Source organism: Schistocerca nitens, chromosome 4, assembly GCF_023898315.1.
Source record: "Schistocerca nitens isolate TAMUIC-IGC-003100 chromosome 4, iqSchNite1.1, whole genome shotgun sequence".
NCBI classification, from domain to species: Eukaryota; Metazoa; Arthropoda; class Insecta; order Orthoptera; family Acrididae; genus Schistocerca; species Schistocerca nitens.
The window spans coordinates 295,800,793-295,825,570 of record NC_064617.1 but is presented as its reverse complement, the minus strand read 5'-3'; the positions used below and the strand labels follow the sequence as shown (position 1 = coordinate 295,825,570).

General features: G+C 42.1%; 1 protein-coding gene across 1 annotated transcript in view; it reads left to right on the top strand.

Annotated features, from left to right (window-relative positions):
- Positions 1–24,778, top strand: part of LOC126251393 (dnaJ homolog subfamily B member 6-like) — a 334,943-nt gene that overhangs the window by 142,135 nt on the left and 168,030 nt on the right. Inside the window, exon 2 of the mRNA XM_049951789.1 lies at positions 11,014–11,061. The gene's annotated coding sequence lies outside the window, so the exon portion shown is untranslated. The remainder of the gene's footprint in view (positions 1–11,013; positions 11,062–24,778) is intronic.

Sequence of the window (24,778 nt, the reverse complement as noted above, 5' to 3'; positions counted from 1 at the left end):
CATAGACAAAGATTTTATAGCTTTTCATAGACATTTTTACTAAATGAATAACAATCCCAAAAACACAGTTCTTGGCAGGTAAGGTACAGTAATTGGCACTACATTGTACAGTTTTTGGCAGGTTAGAGCAAACGAAGATACTAATGACAAAAGAAACAAATAGGTTATTTATTCATTATCATCTGAATCTCTGTCATTCACTTTGAAACACAGGTGGCAAATGAAGTGCTCTTCAACTTCGGGCACCTGATGATTTTTTGCACATTTTGGTTGGAAAATTTGTAACAGAGGGAGCACTCAAGCGTTGCTTACAATATTTCATACTATTTGCTCCAATTTGTACGTAGTTATTAGTAGGCCTAATTACTCGTGAAGATCCATCCCTTTTTTTCTTGATATCGTATTCCTTCAGGTCCTTCTTTTCATATCCTTTCATTTTCTCTCCGGTTTTTTCTCCTTTCCCTTTTACTACCTTTGCTTCGTTTGGTACAACAGAAGGAAGTAGTTGTATATGTCGCATTCCTTTCCTCATAGGTGATTCAGGCCACGCCAAAATTTCACGTAATTGTTGAGAGTACTTATACTTTTCACGAGTATCAAACAATTTGCGCTTCACCAGTTGATTGCTTGAGTTGGCGTAGAGCCAGCTCCTATTGTCTCAGAATTTACACCTCCTGGCCAAGTGGCGGCTTCTCTTCCAGCTGCACTGTTCGACGTTATCATCCTCTTCCCCTCTGTCTATACAAGACAGAGATGGACTCTGGATTACTTCGCTTGGAGCTGTATCAGGAGTCCCGAGGACGATGGTGGTTTCATTAGCAGTGCTGATAGATGGCTGCTTCTGTTGATCAGTTGCTAGTCCATCTTGAATTGTAGCTGATACAGTTTGTGGGAAACTTTTACTAAATACTTCATTTCACATACGGAAGAGAATGTAAAATTAATTTTTATGTTCCTCTGCACATTTATATGTTGGCAAACTTTTGTAGTACCTCATTTCCAACCATACTACTGAAATTTTCAAAATCTGATTGGCGTCTTTCGCCCATGTCACTTGCTTTTGTCGTCACACGTCCAACATATGAACTGCCAAGACATTTTGTGAAATCCAATGCGTCTCTATTCCAAGGGACTAGATGACAGACCTGACAACCACTCTTTAGGGCCGCTGGTTTCACAAGTTCGCCTAAGAAAGCTTTCAAGAGGGGACAGAACTGATCCTTATATCTTTTTCCGGATGATTAGTCCCCTTTCAACAACTCCTCCATCCCTTTTTAACTGGCCTAAATGCTGCTACGTCTGCAGGTTGTCTAATGCGGGAGGGATTAGGATACATAACTACAGTATCAAGCTGGGTGCACAAAACATGTGCCACGTTAGGTGACTCTTATGACCGTCAGCATAAACTATTATTGGAGTTTCGTGATTGTTGTTTTTGATAATGGGGCAAATGTTGCCAGTATACTCATAGAAGACTTCGACTCCCATCCAGCCACTCTCGCTACGACTAATAACTCATGAATCTGAAGCAGGACATACGCAGGAATCCTTTGATATGGAAAAATTACCATTGGTGGGACCATCAGTCATGATGCAGAGAAGGAAAATATAACTGAAGTCTTACTCTTTCCTCTTTCGGTTTCATACACATTTTAGCCCCCCTTTGGTCCCAGAACTTTACTGCTTGTTGATTTACTAAAACAGACGTCTCATCACCATTAAATTCTCTTGTTGGATCCGGTAATACATCGAAATGACTTGTCATCTTTAAGGCATTAACTAATTTGTGTGCACAAATACGAATATCCTTCTCATATACCTACTAGCTGCTGTCATACCTTCACAAGTTGTATACGTTACGTCTGGTGTCTCTGAACAAACCCTGGATATCATCAGACTCAGTGTTCTGTATTTGAAAGGATTTTCCCTCTCGTTCATTCCTACGAGCAGAATCTCCTACGCGTTGTGGAAGATGTCTTGCGCACGTCTGGCAAAATCCTTATTGCTGCTGTCGATTATACATTTCTCCAGTATGTCCTCTTCCTTTCCTGAAAAGATTGGCTGTGGTCCTCGCTTTGTTTTTATAACATGCCGTTTCTTATGAAACGGCATTGCCGCTCGTGGGATGTTGTACTTCTTGCCCGCAGCTTTTGTTTAAAGACTATCATGCACATCTTCAGTGCCATGTCAACAACTGCAATGGTAGAAGAAAATTTAATTTCAAATATATAAAAATGCTTTTTGAGGTGACGGAAAGCACATGCAGAAAACTTAATACAAACCATACACATCTAGTAGTTGGCATGTGTTGCCAAGAAGTAGAAAGAAGGAAAATGTGATTACAGTTGTTGGCACCCAGCAGTCTGAGATTTATTAGAGATTAAAAACTTGAAGGTTACAAAATTAATTGAAAAAATCTCTAGTAATAATTATAGGCCACATAAATGAATTTTATTAAATTTCATTCAGGTACTTCCCGATTACGTGATCGACGGTCCTTACGAAAACATTTAGAAATTGCTAGCTACAGGCATCAACAATATTGTAATATTCACAGTTACCAATAATGGAAAATTGGAGGGAAAAAACATCAAACAGTTTAGGCAACATTATAACAAATACTTTCCTTAGAGCACCCAGTATACAATAAAATAAGCAAAGGATGAACTGCCAACAACTGTCACATAGCCAAGAACTGTACGTTGTACCCTATAAAACAAATGTACCTAATAACATCTTAGGTTGATAGTATTAGAAGCAAGCATGGAAATGACATCAGCAATACCATGTGAAGCTAGACAATTTTCGTTTGAATGAGACACATAATTGGCTCATATGAAATTCTACTTGTTGCTTTCCGTTTTGATCACATGGTGCATACATACTTTCTCCAATATCTTTCAGATGCTTCAAGATGTAATATCACTAATTGATTTCCAGTACTTAATACTGCACTGTATCTCATTTTACGTAACATACTGCATGTGTAAACATTAAAAATTTAATATTAGCAATTTTAACCAGTTTATAAGCTCGCTCTATGCTTCGACCTTCTTCAAAATGTTCTTGTAATCTGCATCGCCTGTATCATACAAGAAGTTGTACTTCATCTGCTCGATACGTTTTTCTGTTTCCATCATTACCTGTGAGTGCATTGCATGTTCACCGATACGACAGATGTGCCTCCCGCTGCTGCTTTTAGCCAAAAATGTGACAACGCAGCAAAAAAAAAAAAAAAAAAAATGCCCCTGGAGACGCTCCCAGCCGCCGACAGCAGCGGCGAATCTCTGTTTTGAGACAGACTGGCGCTTCCCGCGACGGCTGGCCAGACGCCGCGGCGGCAAGACCGTCCTCGGTGTGACCGACACGATGCAACAACACGCATTTCCACGACGCGGCCTGCCCGACGCGTCTCGAGGTCGCAGACCGAGTTACGTGTAGGCCTTAAGCGATGCGTGAGCTAAGGTGGTAGCCGCAACATGTTCCATTGGATTATTTATGTATATGAATGAAAATCAAATTCTTCAATGAAAAGAAAGCTCGTTAAGTGAATTCATAATTCGCAATGGGAGTATTGTAGCTTTAATAAAAGTAGGCCAGTGCTTCGGCCGAAGACCGACCTGTACGCATTAAGGAGAGATAAGTGCATGGAAGTCGATGATGGTATTTTCTTTTTTAATTTAGACCCTGCAGTGTTTGCGTCTCTGAGCTATTTTTATTTTGATAATTTTTTGCAAGCTGTGTTACATGCATAATTGTGGATTTATGAAGGTGCTGAATTGTTTCACCCTTCATGAAATATTCTTTATAATGGTATAAAAATTTCAAAATTGGTGCGTTAACTTGTGTAGACAAAAAGTTGTTGCTAAGTTCAGTTAGGTTGCAGTCGACTAACTGGTGCCCCTTCGATACGGTACTTGGGACCACTCGGTCGCTGGAGGCCAGCCAGGCGAATTTTAAACGGCCTTGGCTGTCGCCAGTCAGCCGCAACTGCTGGCCTCCATGATACCGCCGTTTCTGTATTTTCTGCTTGGCAGATCTGAAACTAAGTATCAACACCAACAAGCATGCGAAGTCACGCGCCGGTGACAGCGAATTTTTAATTGTGCATTGAGAGCGCTTGGCATAGAGTGCCGTGTCAGCGGGCAAAATGTAGTTCAATATTCCACTCTACAGTGGAGCGTGCACTGTTTTGAATCTTGCTGGAAGATTAAATCTAGAACTTGGATGCAAAATCGGAAATTTGTCATTCGCCTCAACGTCTGCTGTATCCAGGTATGACTCAATACCCGCCATCACATCTACAGTTCCGTGAGGGCTTCTATCTTTTAGCGTGTAGCACCATCTCCTTTCTCACCAATGATGGATATATGCGGAGACCCGTCGTGGCATGGTTTCCACGAACCACATGAAGCTCAATCATCAGCCACAACTCAGTGTTAGCACGAAGTTGAGAGCAGCAATGGCACGTTACATCCATTTGCGTCCCTGATATGCTCAGTAGAATTGAAGTCAGTACATCTTGAAAGTCACTCAAAATCCTCGTGTTCTGCAAGTGTTCCTCACGCCTTTGTGACGCAGTTTGAGGGACGCGTTGTGCTGAAAGCACAGACCTCTTGTTAGATGTTGTAGGCGAACACAGGGTGCTCATCAGGGGGCGTAAGTAGGCGGGGGCAACCGGGACAAAACCCCGGAGCGTCCGAGTGTAAGGACCCTGTGGCGCCCGAAAGAAAGAAATTAAAAACAAAAGATATCTAAAATGGGAAATTAAAGTGGAAGATACAGGAAATGAGGGGTTGTGTCGATGTAGTTCTGTCTCGATGTAATAATGCATAGAAGAGAATCGTGTCGATGTTTACTAGAAAAGCAGCACAGAGAAACTGCTTGACAGACTTTGAGTATGGAAGAGGGAGAATCGAGTGTAAATTCCCAACGACCGGAGAGAAACAGCAAAACGAAAACACTACGACGAGGCGCACAAAGACGATTCTCTGATGGCTAGTAACATACTTTCTTGTCTAATGATTCACACATCTATTCGCAACTAAGTATGTGGTTTCAAGGATTGAAGTAAGTCATAGACGCATGCAAAGGAAAAAAAACCTTTGTACTTACGTAGCGCCTGTGGCACACATCTTAAACAAAAAACACTTATGGTAGTGACATTCCTGGACGAAATTTACCCAGTTTGCAGCACAGTTCATATGTATAATTTTAAATGAAGAACAAATATCAAACCCGTCTGATAGCCAAGCATCAGCAGAGTTATTATTGTTAGAATAACATAACTGACTGGTATAGATTTATCCTGACGTGTGTGTACAGCCCTTCTGATGTGTGTAATAGCACTTGTGAGTGTTGCAAAAGCTGAGCGTTTTTTAAGACTAAAACTGTTAGAAAAACTTTTATATTCTACAGTAAGCTATGAATTATCTACTGCGGCAGTAATGGCAAACAGAAAATGATAGACTACGTGAAATTGATTTTTCTCAAATTATTTCATTTCTTCTTCTTCTTCTTCTTCTTCTTCTTCTTCAGGGACGAAGGGGGTGGGGGAAGCATTTTCATAACAGTAAAATGTAGGTCTACAAGCACGTGAATTTCACAAGCAGCTTTTATTTTAACATGGGTATTCATGCTTAGCTGCTTCTTTCAAAATAACTTTTCGTTTCTGTTAAGTACGAAAAAAAACTTTGTTTCTATATTTCATAAAAATTCCCTTAGAGTAGTAAGGAAGGGAAGATCAGTGCTAAACGTCCGGTCGATGACGAAGCCGGTAGACAAGCTCAGATTGTATAACAACTAGGAAGGAAATCGGGCATGCCTTTTGAAATGAACCGTCCCAGCATTTGTTGTAAGCGATTTAGGAAGACCATGGAAAACGTAAAGTGGATCGGTCGACGGGGCTCTGAGCCGCAGTCCTTCCGAATACGAGTCCGCAATGCCTTAACACACTTTCTGAAAGCGGGAGTTCAGACCCATTGTGCAGGGTAGGAACGCCCCACTTTGAGTACATGCCTCGAGGTCCGTGTGATACGCGTATTCGTACAATACCTTCATGTAACATTTGCTGTTGAAGAATAATGGTTGACATATCGAGCGTTCAGTTTCATTCCCTTTAAACGTATACGAGAAGAGTTCCATCTGCGCGAATCGTGCTCCATGTGCAAGCGAGGCTCTTCGCCTCGAGTGGTTTTTGACGTAGTCGTCACTGGCATGTACCAACTCATCAGTCTAGGCGACATTTTTCATACTAGCGTTGTGCCCGTGACATCAGGAGAACGGATGTACTCATGTTGGTGAGGAGGGCCTTGGTTATGTGGCTACTTTCCGGTAGTTGTTTTTCATAATTGGATTGATGAGTGAATTGTTGGACTGTGGCGCGCCTGCTCGCGTTTCAAAGCCACGGTAGTGTACGGCCACAGACTGTATACTTTCTAATGTATAAATACATATATAAAATATACAATAGTGAAACGTTGTTAGCAGCAGGGAAGTTATATTTGTGGGATTTTGGTTTATGATCAGAATGCTACTATGAAATTTGAATTTATAGTAACTGTAAACAAGACTCAAGGTCAGAGAGAGAGAGAGAGAGAGAGAGAGAGAGAGAGAGAGAGAGAGAGAAGGGGGGGGATGAAAGAGGGGTGGAAGGAAATGGACAGAAACCGGGAAGGAGGAGATAGGCATACAGGGGGACCAAGTGGTGGTGTAGGAAAGGGGGGAGGTTTTGATGGATTGAGAGAGGTGTCAGGAGGGGAGAGAGAGAGATAGGTGGGAGGGAGGGGGTAGAGGGGGCCGAATGAAGAGGACATGGACAAAGGAAGAGAAAAGGGGGGGGGGGAGGATGGACAGAGACGGGGAGAGAAAACAAGGAATATGTCCAATTGATATTAGAAACGTATAGTTTCTCTTTCCTTTCTTTTCCACTTCAAGCAGAGTGAACCACAGCAGGGTGTGGTCGGGTACAGCTAGTTTTTACATACACTAATTTCAAAATTTCTCAGCTAACTTGTGCAGGATAAAGTAACTTGAAAACCTAGATTCTCAAAAATCGCAAGCTGTGTTTAACACGGGATAGTTTTTCAGTTGCTTTGTGTGATGGCTAGTCTACTTGTATAGGCTTGCAACCTGATTCCGGCGAAGAAGATTACTGCCAGGGGCAAGCGCACAGCCACAGGCCGACCGTACCTGTTGTTAACAATAAATTCGATACAGTTCTGGAGTCCACAGGTGGAACTGGCAAACCGTTGGGATTTAACGCAGGACAGAAAGCTAAAAAGAGCTCCCCCACCCCCACCCCCCAACAGATATCATTCACAGTACTTACATAGCCGTAGTTTGCAAACCTGAGTTGACAATCATAGTGCCAAATGAAATACTCATAATGGTGAGTGCATACTAATATTTTATATTGTGCACACCATGATATCAAATTTGTGCGAGTTTATTGCTGTCAGTGTTCTTAAATCAGTTGTAGGATACATGTGCTTAGCAAATTTTAGGGCAAATGCTATATTTCTCAAAATTGTAGTTTCTTAGGAAGTTTTACCGTTATTAGATGTTTTATCTGTGGTATTGTAGTCAAACATTTTTATTAGTAATTATGACAATTTATAAATGTTGTTCTTAAAAATCATAGGCATATGTAACACGTTAAAAATGCTGTGACGTTAAGTAAAATTTGATGGGGGGGGGGGGGGACGGAGAGGGACGAGGCTAACAAACTGTTACCCTGCCCCCCTATACATCTAATTCTACAACATTTCTCATTTCTTACAACGATACCGGAGTCATACTTTAATCTGGAGTGCCACCCCTCCTCTTACGTCCCCCTCTCTCTCTCTCTCTCTCTCTCTCTCTCTCTCTCTCTCTCTCTCTCTCACACACACACACACACACACACACACACACACACACACACACACCTCTCCCTCCCTCCCGTGGCGCTCGATGGGAGTGTGGATCCGCCGCTATGCGTGCCGAGATAATCTGCGCAGTTGCGATAACGTCGTAAATTTTTTTTTTAGAAATCTCCTCCAATTTGAGAGCACGGTGGCCGGAATCGGCATTAGCGGCCAAACATAAAAAAGCAGAGCTCTCGTGCTACGCTGTATCAGAATATCAAGACATTTGCACCGCAGGCCGGTCATGTCAACTTTATTTGCGTGCAGACATATACACCAGTGAGGAGAAGATGGATATACTGCTTTTATATGGTGACTGTAAAAGAAATGCCATAGAAACAGTACAGCGGTATAGGCCTATCTATCCGGATCGCCAGTGTCCGACGCGCCAGGCAGTTGAACGAATTATTTGGACGCTAGTACGGACAGGTTGCTTGAACGTCAAAAAGAGAACAAGAAAGGAGACTGCAACTGACAGGACGACGAAGAAGCTGTTCTGGCTACGACGCTAATGAATCTGACAGTGGGACGAGACAATTTGTGAAGGAATGTGGAATCTGCCAGACGAGTGTCATTCGCATCCTGTATCGACAGAACGTCCATCTCTATCATCTGTCACCATATCAGGAACTCGACGACCGTGATATCGAGCGTCGTACAGAATTATGTCGGGGATGAAGCAACGTTTACTAACCACGCTAATATAAATTTGCATAACATGCGCTACTGGGTAGTCGAAAATCCACTCTGGTTTCTTCAGTTGTAACATCAGCGGTCGTGGAGCGTAAACGTATGATTATAGGAAATTACATTGTGAGACCTGAAAATGGACACTCTGTCGGTTCTTCTAGATGCACCACTGTATAATCGGCAGTCCATGTGGCTGCAACACGACGGTTGTCGTGCTCCCTCGTCCCGTGTTGAAACGCAAATACTGAATGAACCTTCCTGGACGTTTGATGTGCCGAAATTCTTTTGTCAAATGGTCTGCGAGGTCCCCGATTTGACTCCTCTCGATTTCTTTCTTTAGGGAGCACCCTAGGATGAAGTACACGAAGCAGCCCCAACTGCGTCAGACGGCACGTGTCGTCGAATCGCCAGTGCATGTTCTACAGTATCATCCACTCTGGCTACATCTGTTCATGGTTCTTTCGAACGGCGGTAAATATGCCTTTCAGTACATGGTCAACAGTTGAACACATGGTTAAATAAAGGATAATTTGTAAGACAAAATTTATATTATGTGATTTGAAAGATCCCATATTATTTAGCTACAATATAGCAGGTCAGCAACTGGAAGCAGTTAATTCCATAAATTATCTGGAGTACGCATTAGGAGTGATTTAAAATGGAATGATCATATGAAGTTGATCGTCGGTAAAGCAGATGCCGGACTGAGATTCATTGGAAGAATCCTAAGGAAATGCAATCCGAAAACAAAGGAAGTACGTTACAGTACTCTTGTTCGCCCACTGCTTGAATACTGCTCAGCAGTGTGGGATCCGTACCAGATAGGGTTGGTAGAAGAGATAGAGAAGATCCAACGGAGAGCAGCGCGCTTCGTTACAGGATCATTTAGTAATCGCGAAAGCGTTACGGAGATAATAAATAAACTCCAGTGGAAGGCTATGCAGGAGAGACGCTCAGTAGCTCGGTACGGGCTTTTGTTAAAGTTTCGAGAACATACCTTCACCGAGGAGTCAAGCAGTATATTGCTCCCTCCTACGTATATATCGCGAAAGAACCATGAGGATAAAATCAGAGAGATTAGAGCTCACACAGAGGCATACCGACAATCTTTCTTTCCACGAATAATACGAGACTGGAATAGAAGGGAGAACCGATAGAGGTACACACCGTCAGGTGGCTTGCGGAGTATGGATGTAGACGTAGATGTTACAAAATCATTGTTGGTAAATTGTTTGTTTCATTTACGTGTGTACGAAATTGTATTTCAATGTCAAAGAAGTCGACAGCGTGTATTGCACGTAGCTGGTAACACTGTCATTACGCGCTTACGTGCAGCATGAAACGACATTTCGTTAAAAAGAATTTTTTTTCTGTGTACGGGTGGTCCCCAAAATATTTTTAATAAAATGTTTAGCTCAATCAGCATAACACATATGATACAGTGAAGAGCAGTGTCGACAAAAACAGTTGCCAGACAGCATATAGTTCACCTCCAAGAAGCACAAAGCACCGGGCCACGTACAGGTAAAGATAGATTAAATCTGCCTTCTAACATATAGATATTTAATACAGGAGTTGCTTTTTGCAGCATATCTCACGTAAATCTTGGGGGATACACAAATGTGAAATAGTTTTCGTAAGCCTTTAGTGATACGCCAACTTCTAGCCTACGTCGTATTTCCGTACAACATTCGTAGGTGAACCTGCACCTAGGTCTTAGGTTGGTTAAAGGGCAAATAGAGACGTATTATCGTAGCGCAGACCTACCTTGCGGTATACAACTACGCAGCGTGGTCCGAGACCCCTATTTGGCAGTGTCTGCATCGCAAATGCCGTTTCCGGCCACTGTACTCTCACATTCTAGGACATTTCTCCAGTCTTGCTTACGAAAGGTTTCGCGTCAACGCTATCGAACGCTATATCACTGTATTCTTCTTCTCAAGAGCTGTCGAATGCAGTTTTAAAAAGTAAACCGTTCCATTAAAATAAATGTACTTACTTCAATATCTCAGTTGATACCAGCTCTAAAAATATTAACCGAACACTGTAACAATTACCGAAAATCAAGTTTAGATATTTGCAAGCATTCCCGAAATAAACGAGTAGTTAGGTGACTCGGCCTATTTAGGAGTGTGGTATGTTAGTGTTACGCTTGCAGGTTAATGATTAGTTACACAGGGAACGAGACATTGCCTAACAATATCATGGACGAGAGTAGTAAGTTGGAGAGAAACGATAAAATTAGTTGAAAGATACAATTAAATTAATTGTTTTTTTCGGTCTTACACATGTTATTGCGCGTGAAGTGCGGTCGTAATTGTGTTGATGTAGTTACGTTATGACTGAACGCGGAGACGTCTGTGTGTGCCGATTGTGTCGGACGATTGTGCTATATACACTTACGTTTGTGTTTCAGATCCAATTTGCTGACCCGCATCGCGGGACGTGCAGACAGCTCGCTGTGGTGAGTATCTCAACTTCGAATATGTGGCAGTGCCCTGTGTTTCTGGACGTCGTTTCCATTTGCCTCAATTTCTTGGACTAAATTACTAATTCTGCCAATCACTCGTAATAAGTTGCGATCAGTGGCGTAATACTACTGATTTTTGATAGCTTGTTGTAACTCAGTAATTTGCACAGCAGCTATGGAGACGTGTAGTTCTGCATCGAATTTGAATCTGTCTGAGACTAAGTATTACTAATCCTTTGTTTTAAACGACAAAATTATCGAAATGACTTAAAGGAGGTTTTGAATCCTGATTAGCGTCTGGGTATGGAGCAGTGCTTCATTCGAATGGTTAGGGCTATCCTGTCCTATCCTCTAACGTTGTTGCCAAGGTGTACATCATCGCTGACTAAATTTGCAACAGTACTTTCGGAGCATAAACTCTTGGTGCATGCAGGAAATATACATGTTTTACAATTATTGCGTTAAGAGAACGAAAATTGATGATGAAATCTTCAAAAAAGCGATACATACTGTAGTCTGGTCGTGTGGCTTTGTTTCTTGGATGTATTGGGATCGTATTTACAGGTGGGAAAGGAAGAATTCAGAGCGATAGGAGAAAGAAAAAAAAAAATTCTTTCGATATTGTCATAGTCTCCGGAAAGGCTCCGCGGACGTTTCTGCGGCAATTATTGTTAGATTGTGTCCCTCTTCCATTTTCGACTACACAGCCTTACCAGCGAGTTATCAGTACACACACAGGATGTAGATCTACATAAATTAATCTGGTTCGCATACAAGTAGACGAATAGATCCCCACTTAGGCTGCATATTTAAAATGCTCTTGGTCATCGTTTGAATATTTTATTCGATTACTTACTTCCAGTTCTGTTTCCTCCGCTAAATTGTGGCCGTCAAAGTCTAAATTCGAGAAAGAGGTATCGAAATAGTTGGCGCAACGAAATGAAGGCGGGACATAGCAAGGACCTACATTTCTGTTACTTTCAAAGAGAGAAAAGCAAATAATCTGTGGAATTCCTCTATACTGCTTAATTATTTTTAGTATCCGTAAAAATGCTTTCTCCAGCTTCGATCTAAAATTGACAGGTTTTCTGCATAAAGGTTATGTTCGAATAGAACATGAGCGAAAATGGATACGGTAGTTGAGCATGGAGTCAAAGGACAGATGGCATTTCTGTCTTATTGAACGATTGGTAGCTGGAAATTCGACTTAAATATTTTGTGATATTTACAGCGATTTTCATGGCAGAGGATGTACCAGTGCTGCATTTATGCGGCTCTAGACAAGAATGAGGCTCGCGGTTAAACATAATAAATAAGTAAACCAACTTCAGTATCAGAATACGATGCCATAAACCATATGAAACAAAATAAAATGGTTCCCCGTATTCACCTCTGTATAAGTCGGCGGTATTTTCAAAAATAACGGTAGCGACACTTTCTGCTTAAGATCTTTGAACATTTCCTACATACTTTTAAACTCTAGAACAATATCAGAATTCGCTATAATGTGCCTGCTGCAAGAGTGTCTCAGTTAAGTAATAATTTATTACTAGTATTTGATAGTTGACACAGTTTACTTTATTTCCAGTGAGTTCGCAGTGTTCACTGCGGTGTTGCATTGTAACACACTCCTCACATTAATTCCAAAATCATTCGCATTTACGCCCCTGATTCACACCAATAGAAAACAGAAACCTATGTTCTGTGTAACGCCATTTATTAAGCCGGATAAGTAGAGTCTGATGCAACTCGTTCCTAGTTTTACTACGTGAGCACGACAGTAGTGACAGCTGGCTGGCATTTACATGTTGTCGCGACAAGCAGCAACAGCAGACCATTCGTTTTAACAACGCCGATAATCGCTACTTCCGTATACAAGTTGAAACATACGCCAGTTCTGTGTTTGCCGTTCATGTCCACGTGGCCTACGTTGCTGGCCAGTTTACCGTTAGGTTACTGTTGTTTCTGGTGTACCGCAAGGTTAAGTGCATAGGCGAGTCCCAATTCTTTTCTACTTCAGAGGTTGCAAACATTCCGTTTTGCCGGCCGGAGTGGCCGAACGGTTCTAGGCGCTTCGGTCTGGAACCGCGCGACCGCTACGGTCGCAGGTTCGAATCCTGTCTCGGGCATGGATGTGTGTGATGTCCTTAGGTTAGTTAGGTTTAAGTAGTTCTAAGTTCTAGGGGACTGATGACCTCAGAAGTTAAGTCCCATAGTGCTCAGACCCATTTGAACCATTCCCTTTTAACTGCGCATAGCGTTTTGTTGGAAGCATCAGACTAAACACCTCTGTGTCAGTCTTCGGAAACTCGTGTGTCGTGAAGCAGCGTGTGAGACAATTTATAGACCATTCTCAGTTTTATGTCAGATTCTGCTTGACTATGTCAGTAGAGGCCGCTTATTACTGAACAAACTTTTTACGTGTGACACAGTGGTAAGTCACTGGTCTCTTTTTTAGGGAGAACGTCGGTTCAGATCCCTGACAGGTCATGTAGATTTCTCGAAGTTAAATTACGGTGAATGCCGGGATAATTCCTTTCAAAGGGCACCCAATCAGAGTTAGGACTCCGTCTCTAATGACCTTGCCATCGACGTGACGTTAAACCCTAATCTTCCTTGCTTGATTCTATAAAATGTGAGGTTCGTTTGTTCTGTCGGAAGCATTCACTCCAGACGATGACGTATTAGGTTCACTGTATATAAACCCTCTTGAAGGGAGCTAAGGTCGAGTATATGTTCATATCGTCATCGACCAAGTGAGGTTGCGCGATTTGAATGGGAATTAAGTGTTCACTGATGAAGCATGAAACGTACGACTTACTACACGCCTCCATACGAACGGTTACCCAATTTTATCTTCTCAGTCTGTATGGGATAGATACGTGTAGGGAAGGCTCCAGAATTTGTATTTGTACTTTGTCCTGAAAGACCGTTTTTGATGCAATAGTTACTGATAAGTGCAATCTTTCACCTAGCGTGTGTCAGTTTAGATTCTTTCAACATTTCCTTACACTCTTTCGCCGATTCAGCAAGCCTGTGACCCTTCACATAACCCTTCTTTGTGTACATTGGCTGTCTCTCACATTTTAATGCGACCTGATGTCGGTCCCGTACACTTCAGAGGTATTAAAAGTATGGGCCATACTAGCGTTTTGTATGCTCTCTCTTACGTGGACCGTGGACAAACTGCAGTTTTCCAGTATCCTACCCAACAATAGACGCTTGTTACTACAGTTGCCAGTCTTCTCACCTGGCTGATATTTTATCGACTGGATATTACCGGACTTTTTACCATGTGGTGGTATATTTCCTCGTAGATGCTGCCGTCTTCTGTCAAATGTTTGCATTGGCGACTAATATTATCTGTAATGTGTAACATGAATGGCAACCATATGAGGGGCACCAGATAACTATTTCAGCATCTGTAGACGACTCTCCATCCACTTTAACGTGTTGCGCCCCCTCTGCCAGAATATTTCTATCTAGTTGCTAACCTAGTTAGACATCATCGATGTGACACTGACTCAGTACTTTCTCGAAAGACTAGAAAAACCACACGAACCTCATTTCCTCTTTCCTTGATACTGGGGATAAGCCTGAAGAGAGCGAAGTAAATGCTGTGCGATAGAATTTTTTTTTTATTTTGTTTCCGGAAGCCACACCGAGTTTATATATTTGTTGTTTATGCTGATTCCTGCGAAGAAACTTATTTTATTCTAGAGCGATGCACAAAATAGGATTGAACCATCTTCGATCAAGTGCACAAAATAAGTGCCACCATAAATTTGTTCCATTAAGAATTAAATATGAGAAAGCCGTGTGCAATATTTTTGTTGCATCTGGCTTTAAAGTCTTCATCGTTGGCGGGACATAGTTTCGTTTATAGTTCCAAGTTTAGGACCCACTTGTCATCGATAGCATATATTGGCGAACTCAGTATCAGGTGAGTTCTTTTCAAAAAAATTGCGAACAAGGTTGCGAAATAATGTTTTTTTCATGTGTCACAATTAATGTCAGTCTTCTCCTCCCCTCTCCCACCACCCATCTCTCCCACTCCCCGCTCTGTGTCGCTTCCCACTCCCTATCCAAGTTCTCCTCTTTCCTTTCTCTGTCCAACTCCTCCTTTTCCCTCTCTCTTTCCATTTTGTCCTCTTCCGTCCGTCAGTCTGTCTGCCTGCCTGCCTCCCCCTCCGTTTGTCTGCCCCCTCCCCTTCCCCCGCCCTCTCACCGCTTTATCGCCCGTATCCGTATAGGAGATTGCTGGTTCTCCCTCTCCCCTTCCCCCACACAATACTCCTCTCCAGATAGTAAGAAGTATGTGTACAAAGTCCGGTTGATGTCAGTATAGGGCTTGTTACGTGACTTTGTCCACATACGCACGTCACGTATATTTCACAGATATTTAACGTGTTTCTCAAATTTGTACATGTATGTTACTTGTATCTGTAATGAATTTGCCGTACAGTTTCGTTTTCAGGCAGCTCAATGTTTATGACGTCATATCTCTTGAACTATGTGCAGTACAACAAAATTTTGTATGTAAATTCAACTATATATGTGGATATTGTCTGCGAAGTGTGTTGCGAATAGAGCTACACTGTGTGATCAAAAGTATCCGGACATCCCCAAAAACATAAGTTTTTCATATTAGGTGCATTGTGCTGCCACCTACTGCCAGGTACTCCATGTCAGCGACCTCCGTAGTCAATACACATCTTGAGAGAGCAGAATGGCGTGCTCCGCGGAACTCACGGAATTCGAACGTGGTCAGGTGATTGGGTGTCACCTGTGACATACGTCTGTACTCGAGATTTCCACACTCTTAAGCATCCCTAGGGCCACTGTTTCCGATGTGATAGTGAAGTGGAAATGTGAAGGGACACGTACAGCACACAAGCATAAAGGCCGACCTCGTTTGTTGACAGAGACTGCTGACAGTGGAAGAGGGTCGTAATGTGTAATAGGCAGACATCTATCCAGACCACCACACAGGAATTCCAAACTGAATTATGATCCACTGCACGTACTATGACAGACGAGAGGTGAGAAAACTTGGATTTCATGGTCGAGCGGATGCTCATAAGCCTCACATCACGCCGGTAGATGCCAAACGACGCCTCGCTTGGTGTACGGAGCGTAAACATTGGACAATTGAATAGTGGAAAACCGTTGTGCGGAGTAACGAATCACGGTACACAATGTGGCGATCCGACGGCAGGGTGTGGGTATGGCGAATGCCCGGTGAACATAATCTGCCGGTGTGTGTAGTGCCAACAGTAAAATTAGAAGGCGGTGGTGTTACGGTGTGGTCATGTTTTTCATGGAGGGGGCTTGCACGCCTTGTTGTTTTGCGTGGCACTATCACAGCACAGACCAACATTGATGTTTTAAGCACCTTCTTGCTTCCCACTGTTGAAGGACAATTCGGAGATGGCGATTGCATCTGTCAACACGATCGAGCACGTGTTCATAATGCACGGCCTGTGGCGGAGTCGTTACACGACAACATCCTTGTAAAGGAGTGGCCTGCACAGCGTCCTGACCTGAATCCTACAGAACATCCTTGGGATGTTTTGAAACACCGACCGTCATCGATATCTCTCCTCAGTGCAGTACTCCGCGAAGAATGGGCTGTCATTCCCCAAGAAACCTTCCAGCACCTGATTGAACGTATACCTGCGAGAGTGGAAGCTGTCATCAAGGCTAAGGGTGGGCCAATACCGTATTGAATTCCAGCATTACCAATGGAGGGCGCCACGAACTTGTAAGTCATGTTCAGCCAGGTGTCCGGATACATACGTAGTCTCAAAGAAGTAATAAATTTAAACGTCGTGCATGATGCGACAGCTTTGCTGCGTAAACTGCAAAAAAGTAATAAGCAGTAAACTTTTTTCCCTTCGTCGTTTTGTGGGGGGTTCCAGCGAGAAAAAGTTTCGTGAAGGTTTGAAATTACGTGTAAAGTTTATTGCCAGTTGCTAAGTACTCTCATTGTCAGATACTGTATGAATAAAGTCTGGGGATTCCTGCCTCGTAAGCTACACTTCCCACCTTTGATAGGTTACTAGTCCTTACCCAAAATCGATTTGTTCCAGATAGCAAGTTATGTTTATACCAAATTTGTTTGAAATTGTTCCATTGGCTAGAAGGTGTGGAACATATAATCTGACATACAGGCATACATGCAATCAATATAATATATTGCTTGTTATGATTCTTATTATTGTTATTATTTATTTGAAGTCGCGGTTTTTGACATATCACACGTGGCATTTGTTGGAGAAGTGTAGGACGTTAGATGGATAATCAGTAAACCGTGCAAAATGTAATATTTTATGACGACACGGTGTAGAAACAACCCAGTATTTCCCCCACCCCCACACACAAAATATTGCAAATCAACTAACAAACCAAAAACAGACTATCGTTCATACAAAGACCAGTGCAGTGTGTTTCGTATAGTTTCATGTTGTGGCCGTGTGAAATTAAGACACGCCGTCATTTGACCCTCAAGAGACGGCCCTAGCCTATGCTCCACTGATGTATGAACACCACGTCGACGTTCCAGGCTCATCTTGAAGCTACGTTGATTACCTAATCCAGCCCTTGTTATACGGAGTCATAAGACTTCTTTGATGCAGCTCGACATGCTAATGTATTGTGTTCAAAGCTCTTCATCACAGCGTAATTACTGTAACCTGCGTCAGAGCTTAGTTCCTTTTACCTCCGAAATACTTTATCCAAGAGCATGCCATCATGATTAAGCCATACAGTAGACTGCATGCCGTCGCGAAAGGTAATGGTTGTAGATTCCCACTTCCTTTCAGTCGTTCATCGTGCCAGGATAGTAAGTTAGTGTTGGCTAATGTTACAACTCCGAATCAGTCATCCCGATTGTTGTCTGTGCAACTACTGAAAAGACCGAAAGGAAAGCCAGTTAAACAAGTGAGTCACTAGTCTTCAGAAGGTTGGCATATAAATAAAACAGATCTGCTGCCTATATTTACATGCAAAATACAGTAGCTGTGAGTACAAATTAATAATGTCAGTGATGAACCGAGCGCTCTAGCTTCGGCGTCCCTCCCCTCCAACCCGGAGCTGGCGCCCGGATGCGTTGCACAGCTTGCGTTCCCTGTGTAGGACCGCCTCTAAGGCGCTGCTCTGTCTCGCCTTCCGTGTGACGTCACATGAACGGAGGAGAGAGGTGCTGTTCTGTGAAGTAGCAACAGAGTCTGAACGCAGAGTTCCTGGCGTGTTCTGCCAGCAGGTGGGCCCTGTTACGCGGAAGCGTGTTCGGCGTGAGAAGTATCTGCGGGCACCCGTGTGAGACGGTGCGCGACTCCGCAGCAGCCCGGCGAGAGAGTAAGGTTACACGGCCGCACCGCCTGGCACTTTCCATGATGCCGGGCCCCACACGGCAAGTTGTTGGCCTATAAAAGAAATAGTTGGCGTCTATAAAAGAGTTACGAGGGAACAACGAGAAAGTATGAGTTTAGAGTGTTATCGGGTAATATTTGTTACCGGATTCAGGGCTTTTTGGGAGATGGAACTCAATATGTTGTTTTTAGCGTGACGAAATCGACAGATACAGAAGTAATTTTGGGAATAACAAAGAGAGAGTGCTCTATGCCTGTTAACGTTCACAGTATACATAATCAGTTTAGTGGATAACAGTGCAACTTTCATGAGACTGTTAGTGGACGATAGCATTGTACAGTACATTGGAACACGGCGACGCCAGAAGACGAGCGAAATACAGGAAGATCTGCAGAGGATCGATGATTGATGCAGGTACCTGCAATTGACGCTGGACGTAAATAAATGAAACAGGCGAAGATACGCTCGATTTTTCCGTTACTCTATTGATGAAAAATCTCTGGAAGCAGTAAGAAAAAAAAAATGGCTCTGAGCACTATGGGACTCAACTGCTAAGGTCATTAGTCCCCTAGAACTTAGAACTAGTTAAACCTAACTAACCTAAGGACATCACAAACATCCATGCCCGAGGCAGGATTCGAACCTGCGACCGTAGCGGTCTTGCGGTTCCAGACTGCAGCGCCTTTAACCGCACGGCCACTTCGGCCGGCAAGCAGTAAGAACCTCAAGATTCCTACGAGTAATAGTCAAAAGCGACTTATAAAGTTGAATGACTACATAAAACTAATTGCAGCTAAAGCAGATGCCTGGTTAAGATTTACTGGAAGAATATTTAAAAAATGAGCGTAAAGAGAGCAATGTGAAAAGCTTTGAATGACTTAGAAAGTAAAATTTTATCAACCGATAAGAGTAAAAACCCTAAGAAGTTTGGTGTTACTTAAAATCAGTAACCCGTTCGAAATCCTTTATTCATTCAATCTGTGACCATATTGTCACCGAAATGGAAGATCACAGAGAGAAGACCGAAATAGTTGATTCAATCTTCCGAAATTGCTTCGCCGCACAAGATCGTCGAAATGGCAGACATTGAGATAATTGATAGATTAATAGAAAATCAGCTACTATTGCTTAGTAGTGGAAAGACAACAGGATCAAATGATACACGTATAAGATTTTACAAAATGTATGCGAAAGTACTTGCTCCTCTTCTAGTAGCAGTTTATCGTAGATCGCCGGAGTAACGAAGCCTACTCAGCAACGGGAAGAAAGTGCATGTCATTCCAGTTTCGAAGAAGGGCCGTAGGACAGATGTACAAAATTATAGACCTATACATCAACCTGTTGTAGGATTACGGAATATGTTTTGTGCTCACGTATTATGACTTCTTTGAAGAACGAAAATCTCCTTTATAAAAATCAACATGCATTTTGTAAACAAAGCGTGCGAAACTAGGTTCGCCCTGTTCCTCCATGAGATACTTACAAGGGAACCTCCCCATCGCACCCCCCTCAGATTTAGTCATAAGTTGGCACAGTAGATAGGCCTTGAAAAACTGAACACAGATCCATCTAGAAAACAGGAAGAACTTGTGTGGAGCTATGAAAAAAATAAGCAAAATATACAAACTGAGTAGTCCGTGCGTAAACATAAGCAACATTAAGGAACCTGGGAGGTAAGGAGCATCGTGGTCCCTTGGTTAGCGTGAGCAGCTACGGAACGAAAGGTCCATGGTTCAATACTACCTCAAATGAAAAGTTTTAATTTTTTATTTTCAGACAATTATCAAAGTTCATGCACTCAAACGTGATCAACTTCGCTCTCCAAAATTCCAGGACATGTTCAGATTTGCTTGGACACATGCAGGATTTGACGGTCTACACACGGAAAAATTTGAAAACGTTAAAAACGTATGTCTTGACAGAGCACAGGGAAAACTGTGCGACCGTGAAACTGTTGCATTAATTTGTTGCAGTTTATGTGACAAACTCTTACGTTTTCATCACTTTTTTGGGAGTGATTATCACATCCACAAGAAAACCTAAATCGGGCAAGGTAGAAGAATCTTTTTACCCATTCTCTAAGTGTACAAGTTAGGTGGGTCGACAACATATTCCTCTCAGGTGACGCACATGCCGTCACCAGTGTCGTATAGAATATATCAGACTTGTTTTCCTGTGGAGGAATCGGTTGACCTATGACCGTGCGAGCAAATGTTTTCGGTGCCCATTGGAGAGGCAAGTCCTTTCGCCTACTAATCGCACGGTTTTGCGGTGCGGTCGCAAAACACGTACACTAAACTTATTACAGTGAACAGAGACGTCAATGAACGAACGGACGGATCATAACTTTGCGAAAATAAAGATAGTAAACTTTTCATTCGAGGGAACACTTGAACCAAGAACCTCTCGTTTCGGAGCTGCTCACGCTAACCACGGGACCACGGCGCTCCTGAGCTTACGTTATCCTTAATGTTGCATATCTTGCGCATGGCCTACTCAGTTCGTATAGTTTCCTTATTTTTTTCATAGTTCCACACAACTTCTTCCTGTTTTCTCGATTGATCTGTGTTCAGTTTTTCAAGGCCTATCCACTGTGCCAACTTATAACTAAATCTGAGGGGGGTGCGATGGGGAGGTTCCCTTGTTAGTACTGTGCGCTCACGTTGATACCGTATTTCACTTCAGGAAGTCATTTGACACGGTCCCGTACTGCCATTCAGAGAAGGGAAAAAAAAACGTACCTAGTATCGGACTTGATTCGCGACTGTATTCAGGATTTCATTGAAAATAGAATATTACACGTCGCTCTTAAAGGAACAAATTCAACAGATGTAAAGGTAATTTTCAAAGTACTCCAAGGAAGTGTGACGGGAACATTGTTGTTATAATGTATATAAAAGATGCAGTAGAAAACGTCGGATGCTCTTTTTGTTCGCAGATTATATGATTCTCCATAAAAAAGTAACAACGCCAGAACGATTTGAGAATCACCTGCAGAATTTGCTGAATGGTGCTGGCTCTGGCAGTTGACCCTGAACGTCAATAAATACAACATACTGCGTGCTTATAAGAAGAGAAATCAACTACTGGACAACTACTGGACAACTACACCATTCATGACAATCTGCTGGAAACAGTATCTACCGTAAAATATCTAGGAATATCCTGAATGACCTTAAGTAGAATGACCATAAAAGTAAGGAAAAGCAGATGCCGGCTGAGATTAATAGAGTGTATTTTAAGGGAATGTAATTCATCCATAATGGAAGTAACTTACTAGGCGCTTGTTCGACCTATTCTTGAGTGTTGTTCGTCAACCTGGGATCCTTACCGGGTAGATCTGATGGAACAGAGAAGATCCATTACGGAAATGCTCACAAAATTCCAGCGGAAGAGACGCATTGTTTATCGCAGAGCTTTTACTGTAGACACTGTGAGAGTGTACTTTCGAAAAAGAGTTGGGTAAGATAATACTTCCGCCGTCATACGTCTCGCGAAATAACCACGACGAGGAAAACAGAGAAATTAAGGCTCGAACAGAATTTTATCAACAGTCGTACATTCCACGTACCATTCACGAATAGAAAAGGTAAAGTGGAAACTGTGATCCCAGATGTGCTCTACGCCATCAAACGGAAGGTACCTTCTGGAGTATAGATGCAGATGAATATGTAGATGAACATAATTTCAAAAAACTTTCCTTTTACCTCTAACATTTTGCACAGCTGTATGTCGCATGTTTCAACGGCAGATTGCCTATCTCATTACCTGTAACATACTTCCTCCTGTATCCATGATTATTCTTTTTGCGCAAAACATTGCTTTGCGTTGCGTTAACGCTTCTGTACGTTACTTTCCGGGAGGTCTTGCATGAGCTTATTGTTTCTTTCACCCACTTTCCCGCTTGGCGGTACATTAAATACGAAGTTTAGTATGGTCTGTCGATGTGCGTAAGCCTTAGATTATCTGCGAGACTTAGCAGCTGTGCTACAGGAGAAACGTTGTCACGCCTCTTGCTATATAGTATGTACCAAAGACTTCTAGAATTCTCACCGTTTTTCAGCTTTCTTAGTATTCGCAGCCTTTGAATACTTCTGGAATAGTTAGCCAAATTTATTTAGAATATTTACTGTAGCCTATTATAACAGTAGTCTCGCAGGAATGCGTCATTATGCATAATTGACATAGTCCCTCAAAATTGAAACTTAAGTGCTGACGTCGAACTGACAGTCAAGTTTTGCACCGTTAAGTGTAATGCCATGTGATTAGTTTGGAGCACGAGAGCCACATATCAAATTTTGAATCTCCGTGGGGGCGGAATGACACATTTTCTCAGAAATTAAAGAAGAAAATTGTAACGAAATTTGTTGTTATGGAACACAGACATAATATTCAGTGAAAAACACAGGTACGTTTATTACTCTTTAGCACACTTAGTGAGAGCTATGAAATTTGAAGATATTGAAAGAATCAGCCAACTAAATGCAACAAAACAAATGTTTAGTAGCCCTTCTGCTAGGTTTCGATATTTCTAAAAACATCTATTTCTGGAGGAGTGGGCCTTGTTACATCACACATGATAAGTCAGTTTTATATATGACAAGAGCCGCTCGGCTTCAGCTAATGTAATGTACCACTAAGTGATGTAACAATCCCCACTCCTTATTGCCGCGCGAGATAGCCGAATGGTCTAGGCGCTTTGCCACTGTCCGCGGGGCTTCCCACGTCAGAGGTTCGAGTCCTCCCTCGGTCGCGTGCGTTTTGTGTGTGTGTGTGTGTGTGTGTGTGTGTGTGTGTGTGTGTGTGCACGCGCCTCAGCGTAAGTTAGTTGAAGTAGTGTGTAAGCTTAGGGACCGATGACCTCAGTAGTTCGGTCCCTTAGGATCTTACCACAAATTTTCCCACTCCTGAAGAAATTTTTAGAAACATCGAAACCTAGGTCAAGGGCTAATAAACCATTGTTTTGCAACTGGTTGACTGATTTTTTTCCCTTCTTTCTTTTCTCAACCTCTTCGAATTTATACAGCTGCTGTTAAGGTTTTGAAGTATGAAATTTGCTTTTTGAATCAAATATTTCCTAAAACTAGGGCTCTAACTTAGTATATTTATGAATTAAACATCTCGTAAATGTTAAAGTTGCGACAGTCACAATAGACTTTGATATCAGTCTGTGACCATCTTCAGACGTGAATAGATGCTGTTGCATATTTAGAGGAGTTACAGTAATTACCAAATCAATCTTCGTCGCTAAGTTATATAGTTTGAGTACCTTAAGCACCACTGCCGCATACAGGTTGGCACTTCGAGGAAACAAGTTTTCTGTAAAAACAGGTTACTTCTGTATTTAGATTCTTGAAATTCAAGCAAAGGAAACATTGATTCACAGATGTAAGTAGTGCCAAGTACAGATAAGAAACCGCCTGCAAAGTCTTTGATCTTGAGACTTGAAGAGACTTGTAAAACTGAACATAGTTTTCTTCTTCAGACTTGTTCTTCATGATGTCATCATCTTGCAAATCAGCGATTTCCTTTTGCATTATTGCCTGAATAACTTCCACTTCTCAAGAAAAGGAGTTCAGGAAAATTTGGATCTCCTTGGAATGAGCGTATAGATCTTGAGTATCTGGAAGATAACGTTTCCTTCAGGCCACTAAGAAATTCAACTGCAAACAGGTGTGGGAAACATGAACAACGTTCAGCCTTCAGTGACCGGCAACTTTTTAAATGTGAAAATTTTCTGTCTGGCGTTGTGTTCATAAAGCAAATTTGTGTCAGAAAAATTTAACATACGTTTAAAGGTCACAAATAATTTTGTTCTCCCCTCTAAGTTTTTATTCTAGTCATTCAAATGGAGAGCAATATCAGCCAAGAAAGCTAGTTTCCATAGCCTTTATATGTCCGAAACGACTTACAAAGGATTATCTTTCTCATTCAGAAACTTTTCAATCTCTGTTCTCAAGGAAAGGACACTTGACAAAATTTTGCCAAAATATGCTCACATTACTGCCGTGCAGTGCGGAAAATTGCTTGACAAATATTATATCTTTTCTTCGAAAGGCATGAATTGACATTGTTAGTCCAGGACATGAAATGAAATTAACACACAGAACGTAACCATAGACTTTGCGCAAAATGCTTCCTGGTGAAGAACGCAGTGTATTGTCAAGGATTTGGTTACACCATCGGCTTCACGTTCTTCCAACGAAACCTGCATTATTTGCCATACATCTCTCGCCATCTGGTAAACACAATTCAACTGAGAAAGTTAGTCTCGCCTGTTGTTACACTGTGCAAGTAAATCAGATCTGTTAACTGTTGAGTAACTTCGCAGTTCGTG